The sequence below is a fragment of the Peromyscus leucopus genome, chromosome 8a, assembly GCF_004664715.2.
Source record: "Peromyscus leucopus breed LL Stock chromosome 8a, UCI_PerLeu_2.1, whole genome shotgun sequence".
Taxonomy (NCBI): domain Eukaryota; kingdom Metazoa; phylum Chordata; class Mammalia; order Rodentia; family Cricetidae; genus Peromyscus; species Peromyscus leucopus.
In genome coordinates, this window is record NC_051085.1 from 96,352 (window position 1) to 105,360 (window position 9,009).

General features: G+C 41.0%; 1 pseudogene; it reads right to left on the reverse strand.

The window, feature by feature from the left end:
• Nucleotides 1–7,213: 7,213 nt before the first annotated feature.
• Nucleotides 7,214–8,049, reverse strand: LOC114688386 (annotated as a pseudogene).
• Nucleotides 8,050–9,009: the final 960 nt, after the last annotated feature.

Consider the following 9,009-nt stretch of genomic DNA (forward strand, 5'->3'; position numbering starts at 1 on the left):
TAACAAGGAGGACCTAAAAGAAGTTGGCATGGATCCCCCTAGGAAGGGGAAATAGATAAGATATCCTGAGTAAATTGTGAGTCTGGGTGTGGGTGGGAAAAGAGTTGGATGTAAGGGGAGGTGGAAAGAGAACGTGAGGGAATATGATGCTCAAGTTAGGGGAGAGGCAGAGAGGGAGAGGAAGGAAAGAAATATAATGATAGAGGATTCATCATGGAGTTAGGGAGAAAATCTGGTCCTAGGGAAATTCTCAGGAATCCACAAAGATAACCCCAGTTCTAACTCTAATCACTAGTGGAAATGGTGCCTGATAGCCTTCCCCTGTAGTCAGAGTGACGACTACCCCAATTTTCATCATAGAACCTTCATCCAATAACTAATGGGAGCAGAAACAGATATCCACAGCTAAGCACTGGGTGGGACTCCTGGAGTCCAGTTGAAGAGAAGAAGGAGAGATTATATCATGATGGGGAAACCCACAGAGACAGCTGACCTGAGGTAGTTGGAGTCCATTGACTTTGGACTGGCAGCTGGAGAACCTGTATGGGAACAAACTAGGTCCTCTGAATGTGGGTGACAGTTGTGTGTCTTGGGCTGTTTGTGGGACTACTTGCAGAAGGACCAAGATTTATCCCTAGTGTTTGAACTGGCTTTTAGAGTCCCCCATGGAGGGATACCTTGTGTAGCCTGGATACAGGGGGCAGGGACTTGTTCCTGCCTCAACTTGACAGCCAGGTTTTGTTGACTCCTCTGAGGAGTGGTAGGGGGGCTGGGTGGTGGGAAGGTGATGAGTGAGTGGGGGAAGGTAAAGGAGGGAGAACTGTGGTTGGTATGTAAAATGGAAAAAAACAACTTTCAAATAAAAAAAACTGAAACACCAACAAAAAGACACATTTATTGGGTAAGCTGCAGGTCCCACAAAGCCTGTATCTGTCCATTCCTGTCTGCATGTTCATACCCAGTTGTGATATCCAATTTGTACATCATACCAGTAATGTAGACAAATAATTGAAATAATATGCAAACCAAACACACACACACACACACACACACACACACACACACACACACACACTCTTATAAAAGAGTTTAGTTGGACTTGCCAAATAAATAATGTGTTGGTGTGGGATACCCCTCAAGTTACTGGTCAAAGAAGTATAGGAAAGTGCCCACCCAAAGAAAATAAAAGGCTATTGTTATTTTTCTTAATTGCACACCATAACTGGATGCAAAGACCCTATTTCTGAAGACACACACACTGGCCACAAGACATGGAGAAATTACTACTTGGTAATGAGTAGGATGTTGCCTGCTGGCTAGATTTTAGAGTGGCAAAGGAACTTCTGGGAAAAAATCAGTAGTGTTTCCAGCTGTGAACTACAATACTGACTGATGTGATGAGATACAACCATGATTGTGATGGTGGCACATATGTTATGCAAGTAAGCAACTGCTTTTTCATCGAATTTAAGGCATACAAAGAAGCCCATGCATTATATTATAAATCTGGCCAAGAACCCACAGTTGGAGAATTCACAGGACCCATGAGTAAACATATTACTATTATTTTGCTAAATGGACATAGATAGTATCAAACTGGCCACTGAATTTGTATCTTTATACTCATACAGTGCAGCTCTCAGACCTCACTAGAAAAGTTTATGTTGATGAAAATGCAGAAACTCACAACCTGTTAAAGTGTAGAGAATAAGTGTTTGTGGAGTGCTAAGCCCTAAATTCGATCTCTAAATCACCCCTGTTCCTTCCAAGGCTCAGAAACCATTTAAGAAGAGGGGGTAGAAAGATTATAAAATCTAGAGACTGGTGAGGAACAAATCAAAACAACATCTTCAGGACATAGCAGGACCATTGCTTTCAGAGCTGCATAGCAATTGTGGTTGTCTGTTCAAGATCTGTATAAGGCCAAGCCAGCCAACACTTTAGCAGGGAGGCAGGAGGAGCTCATGAGTTCTGTTATGTTTTGAATAAGAATGGTTCTTACAGGACCCAAAGAACAGATGCATGGATATCCCCAGGAAGGGAAAATAGAAGAGATCTCCTGGGTAAACTGAGGGTAGAGGAACATGCATGGGGGAGGGGAGGGAGAATGGACAGTTAGAACATGAAGAATCAGGTTGTGCAGGTTGGGGGCAAGAAGGAAGGGAAAAATAATGCAAATTATGTCTTAATGGGGGGTGCATTTCGAAGTGAGGGAGAAACCTGGTGACAGGGGAAGTCTCAGGAATCCACAAGGATAACCATAGCTAAGATTCCTAGCAATAGTGGAGAGAGTGCCTGAATATGCCTTCTCCTGAAATCAGATTGGTGACTACCCTAATTATCTTCAGAGAGTCTTGATCCAGGAACTGACAGAAACAGATGCAGACATTCAGAGCCTAGCACTGGGCCCAGCTCTGGGAACTTTGTTAAAGAGAGGGAGATGGGACTGAAAGGAGCCAATGGGTCAAAGTCATGACAGGGGATTGCACAGAGCCATTTGACCCAAGCTGTGGGAACTCATGGACTCTAGACTGACAGCTAGAGAGCCTGCTTGGGACCGACCTAGGTGCTTTGCAGGTGTGTAACCCTTGTGTAGTTTGGTTTGTAGGTGGGGCTCCTAGCAGTGGGATTAGGACCTGTCCTTTGCAAGTGATCTGGCTTTTGGAAACCTATTCCCCATGCTGGGTTGCCTTGCCCAGCCTTGACGCAGGGGGAGGATCTTGGTCCAGCCTCAACTTGATGTGCCATGCTTTGCTGACTTCCATGAGAGGCCTGCCCCTTTCTGAATGAAGACAGAGGAGGAGTGGATGGGGGGATAAGATGGGAGATTAGGGGAGGGAAAGGAAGGAGAAGAGGGAAGAGAAACTGTGGTTGCTATGCAAAGTAAATGAAAAATTGATAATAAGAAAAAGAATGGTTTCTATAAACTCATATATTAAAAAATACTTAGTTACCAGGGATGAAACTTTTTGATAAATTAGGAGAATTAGGAGGTATGACCTTGTTGGAGAAAGTATGTCACTGGGAGTGGGCTTTGTGATTTTAAAAAACTGGTAGAAGCAGTATCTCTGTCTGGGCCTATGGATCAGGATATAGCTCTCAACTATTGCTCTAGCATCATGCCTGCCATGCTTGCTGCCATACTCCCTGTCATGATAATAATGGACTAAACCTCTGAAACTGTTAGCAAGCCCTCAATTAAATGCTTTCTTTTACAAGAGCTTCTTTGACAGCATTATCCTTAGTAGGAAAACCACATTCCAGCGGATGACCCTACACCCATAAGTATATAGGCTAAATAAATTTGATTGGTGGGTTATAAAGAAAATGACACAAAGATGGAAGTGGTAGGGAGCTGGAGAGTAAATCTGGAAAAAGTTAGAGGAAGAAGTAGGAAGTAAATATGATCAAAATATAGCATGTATGGAATTCTCAAGAACTAATAAAAATAAGAGCTGGAAAGATGGCTCAGTGGTTAAGTGGTCACTCTTTCAGAGCATCCAGGTTCAACTCTCAGCACTCACATGGTGACTCCAGTTCCATAATATCCACATAAGAGGGATCCAATGTTCTCTTCTAACCTCAACAGGCACCAGGAACCAACTTGTTATATATTCATAATAAAGAAAAACACACTAATAATATTATTAATTAATCTTAAAGCATTAGTAAAAATATATTTTAAAAGATAAAGAATCTACAAATATTTTAGTAAACTCAAAATTTTTTCTGTCAATCAAGGGTGAGCATAAAGTTAAGTTATTCAGGCTATATCAATTATGGTGTTTGAACACCAAGTGTAATTAAGGACATGGACAGAAAATGGAAATGAAGAAGATACACTTGAAAGACATTTCAGACAATCTGGGCATATTTTTTCAGCATTATGACCAATTCATAATATAGACACCACTTATATGTCCTCTGCCCAACTCCTTTTTGTCTTTTGGTGATTTGTGGAAAGAGGAAGTGGATTAGAGAGAAGGGAGATGTATTGACCATTAAAGTTTTTCTATCTGTTACAACAGACAGAAATCTAGTATTCCCATGTTTAGATCTATAAGATTAGGAGATGGAGTCAGTAGAATGATCAAGTTACCTGTGGTCCTAGTCACTCTCGTATGTGCTTAGAAGTATGAATTGGTTCTAGGTTCTAAACCCATTCACTGTGGTTGAAATTTGAAAATGAAAGTCTTTTGATGGGCATTGCATTGAATCTGTAGATTGCTTTTGGTAAGATTGCCATTTTTACTATGTTAATCCTGCCTATCAATGAGCATGGGAGATCTTTCCATTTTCTGACATCTTCTTCAATTTCTATTTTCAGGGACTTAAAGTTCTTGTCATATAGGTCCTTCACTTGCTTAGTTAGAGTTACCCCAAGGTATTTTATATCATTTGTGGCTATTGTAAAGGGTGATGTATCTTTGATTTCCTTCTCAGCCTGTTTGTCAATTGTATATAGGAGGGCTACTGATTTTTTTTTTTGAGTTGATATTGTATCCTGCTATGTTGCTGAAGGTGTTTATAAGCTGTATCAGTTCCTTGGTTGAAATTTTGGGGTCACTCATGTATACTATCATGCCATCTGCAAATAGGGAAAGCTTGACTTCTTCCTTTCTAATTGTATCCCCTTAATCTCCTTATGTTGTCTTATCGCTCTGGCTAGAACTTCAAGTATTGGATTGAATAAGTATGGGGAGAGCAGACAGCCTTGCCTTGTTTCTGATTTTAGTGGAATCGCTTTGAGTTTCTCTCCATTTAATTTGATGTTGGCTGTTGGCTTGCTGTAAATTGCCTTTATTATGTTTATGTATGTTCCCTGTATTCCTGATCGCTCCAAGACTTTTATCATGAAGGGGTGTTGGATTTCGTCAAATGCCTTTTCTGCGTCTAGAGAGATGATCATGTGGTTTTTTTCTTTGAGTTTGTTTATGTGGTGTATTACATTGACGGACTTTCGTATGTTGAACTACCCTTGCATCCCTGGGATGAAGCCTACTTGATCATGGTGGATAATTGTTTTGATGTATTCTTGGTGTCTGTTTGCCAGTATTTTATTGAGTATAATTGCATCAATGTTCATGAGGGAGATCTATCTGTAGTTCTCTTTTTTTGTTGTATCTTTGTTTGGTTTAGGAATCAGGGTAGTTGTAGCCTCATAGAAGGAGTTTGGTAATATTCCGTCTGTTTCTATTGTGTGGAACAATTTAGAGAGTACTGGTATTAACTCTTCTTTGAAGATATGGTAGAATTCTGCACTGAAACCATCTGGTCCTGGGCTTTTTTTGGTTGGGAGACTTTTAATGACTGTTTCTATTTCCTTTGGGTTATTGGACTAAATAGTTTATTTGGTCTTGATTTAACTTAGATATGTGGTACCTATCCAGAAAATTATCCATTTCTTTTAGTTTTTCCAGTTTTTTGGAGTAGAGGTTTTTGAAATATGACCTGATAATTCTATGGATTTCCTCAATGTCTGTTGTTATGTCCCCTTTTCATTTCTGATTTTGTCGATTCGGATTCTCTCTCTCTGTCTTTTGGTTAGTTTGGATAAGGGCTTGTCTATCTTGTTGATTTTCTCAAAGAACCAACTCTTTGTTTCATTAATTGTTTGTATTGTTCTCTTAGTTTCCTATTTTATTGATTTCACCTCTCACTTTGATAATTTCCTGGCATCTATTCTTCCTGGGAGACTTTGCTTCTTCTTGTTCTAGAACTTTCAGGTGTGCTGTTAAGTCACTAGTGTGAGATTTCTCCAACTTCTTTATGTGGGCATTTAGTGCTATGAATTTTCCTCTTAGCACTGCTTTCATAGTGTCCCATAAGTTTGGGTATGTGGTGTCTTCATTTTCATTGATCTCTAGGAAGTCTTTAATTCCTTTTTTTATTTCTTCCTTAACCCATTGGTGATTCAGTTGAGCATTATTCAGTTTCCATGAGATTGTAGGTTTTCTGTAGTTTTTGTTGTTGTTGAAATCTAACTTTAAACCATGGTGGTCTGATAGAACACAGGAGGTTATTCCAATTGGTTTGTATCTGTTGAGATTTGCTTTGTGGCCAAGTATGTGGTCGATTTTAGAGAAAGTTCCATGGGTGCTGAGAAGAAGGTATATTCTTTCTTGTTAGGATGGAATGTTCTGTAGATATCTATTAGGTCCATTTGTGTCATGACATCAGTTAAGTCCTTTATTTCTCTGTTAAGTTTCGATTTGGGAGATCTGTCCAGTGGTGAAAGTGGGGTGTTGAGATCTCCCACTATTAATGTGTGGGGTTTTATATGTGTTTTAAGCTTTAGTAATGTTTCTTTTACATATGTGGGTGCCCTTATGTTTGGGGCATAAATGTTCAGAATGGAAACTTCATCTTGGTGGACCTTTGCTGTGATGAGTATGTAATGCCCTTCTTGATCTCTTTTCATTGATTTTAGTTTGAAGTCTATTTTGCTGGATATCAGGATGGCTACTCCTGCCTCTTTCTTAAGACCTTTTGATTGGAAAGTCTTTTTCCAGCCTTTTATTCTTAGGTAGTGTCTGTCTTTGAATTTGAGATGTGTTTCTTGTATGCAGCAGAAAGATGGGTCCTGCTTTCGTATCCATTCTGTAAGCCTATGTCTTTTTTTTTTCTGATCCAGTTTCAACAAAGGATTTTATTTGTTGAGCCCCAAAAAGCAGAACTCAGAAAACGGCAACCTGTTAGTACAGTTTAGTGGCAAAGCGTTCTGTTGCTGTCTGTCTTTACAAGGTGTCTTCACATGCACGTATCAGGGTGGGCTGACAGAAAACGCCAGGAGGGACAAGCACTGTCTTGCTCACACCCTTGGGTGAACCTCCTTCCTTTGCCTCTGAGCCCTCTTTTGATAGCAACTCACCAGATTGCTTATATCAAAACAGAACTTGCCCTGTGCTGTCCCAAGTCTGTTATTTCCCAAAAGTACAGAATCGAAAGTTTCCCGTCATTTTACTATTCTCCAAAACGGGTAACAGAAAATTCAACTAGGAAAGCTACAGGAGTTGAATATAATCATTCTATGAGGAAGCCTCGTGAGCTACCACTCTACACTCTAGCTTGCTGATCACAAACCCTGAAGAGACCTGAAAAGGTCTGAGTCTCCAATACAGAATGTATTTCAGAGAAAGCCAATCAGTGGCCCCTGAGATGGACAGAGGGGCAGAATGCTGGTGAAGGCACAGAGTAAAGAATCCCAAGAATGTTTTGGTGCCATTTTCATTTAATGAGCCAGTAGTACAGTGACTTTGGCTGTGATCATGCCAGGATGTTTACTGAACAGTGCAAGGACACACGACTGTCAGCTGGTATCCTCCGGTCCACCATGCCGGAGCAGCTGCAGCCTCAACTCCCACAAAGACTTAAGGCTGAGGGGTATTACGGAGGTATTTCTTGCCAGATGGGAGCTCTTTGGTGAAGACTACTTTGGGGAAAAGCTGTTTGGCTTCCTCTTCAGGGATGTTGGGAAGGACGATGATGCTGTCGCCTTCCTTCCAGTCAACCAGGGTAGCAACCCGTTTCGTTGCTGTCAGCTGGAGAGACTTAATTACTCTGAGAATCTCATCAAAATTCCTGCTGGTGGTGGCCGGGTAGAGGATAGACAGCTTGTTTCTTGTCAGGCCCGAAAACAAACACCACACAGGCCGTCACAGGCATGCCCTTCTCATCCTTCTCTGCTGGATCCAACATGCCCAAAAGGATGGCAAGGTCCCTCTCCTTGTCATCGATGATGGGAAACGGTAACTTTTCTGGGGTTCATCACCATTGTAAGCATTGATGTCCTTGCTCCAGGCAAGATGGTCCTCAACACTGTCTTTTGAAAAGCAATCAACTGTACATTCCTCTTGGTAAACTCTGGCACCAGTTTTGCAGCTCTGCCAAGCTCTGTGGTACACACTGGGGTAAAGTACTGTCGTTGGGAAAAGAGAATGCACCATGAGTCTCCCAGGAAATCGTGGAAGCGGATGCGGCCGATGGTGGTATTGGCCTCAAAGTTGGGGGCTTCGTCCCTGAGAAGCAGCCCTCCGGGCATGGCAGCAGCGGTGATGTGGGGAAGCAGGAGGCACAGTTGCAGCAGCGAGCAGCCAGCGGGCTCCTGGGAAGCTAGATCAGCCTCCTATGTCTATTTATAGGTGAATTAAATCCATTGATATTAAGGGATATTAAAGACCACTGATTGTTCATCCCTGTTATTTTTGGTGGTAGTGTGTGTGTGTACTTCTCTTCTTTGGGGTTTACTGCTGTGGTTTTATCTATTGTCTGTTTTCGAGGGTGTATCTGACTTCCTTAGTTTGGAAATTTCCTTTTAATGCTTTCTGTAGGCCTGGGTTTGTGGATAAGTATTGTTTAAATCTGGCTTTGTTGAACCACCCTTGCATCCCTGGGATGAAGCCTACTTGATAATGGTGGATAATTGTTTTGATGTGTTCTTGGAGTCTGTTTACCAGTATTTTATTGAGTATTTTTGCATGAATGTTCATGAGGGAGATCATTATGTGGTTTTCTTTCTTTGTTGTATCCTTGTTTGTTTTAGGAATCAGGGTAATTGTAGCCTCATAGAAGGAGTTTGGTAATGTTCCTTCTGTTTCTATTGTGTGGAACAATGTAAAGAGTATTGGTATTAACTCTTCTTTGAAGATCTGGTAGAATTCTGCACTGAAACCATCTGGTCCTGGGCTTTTTTTGGTTGGGAATCTTTTATTGACTGTTTCTATTTCCTTAGGGGTTATTGAACTATTTAAATAGTTTATTTGGTCTTGATTTAACTTAGGTGTATGGTACCTATCCAGAAAATTATCCATTTCTTTTAGATTTTCCAGTTTGTGGAGTAGAGGTTTTTAGACAAGAAACACATGCCACTTTTGAGAAAGGAGCACTCTTCTACTCCACTATATTTCTAATACATCCATAACAATGAGCTTGCTCAGAACAGAGGAACAGTGCTTTCAAGGGGATCATACAATTGTACTTCTGAATAAAGCTCTGTACTTCAGAGAAACA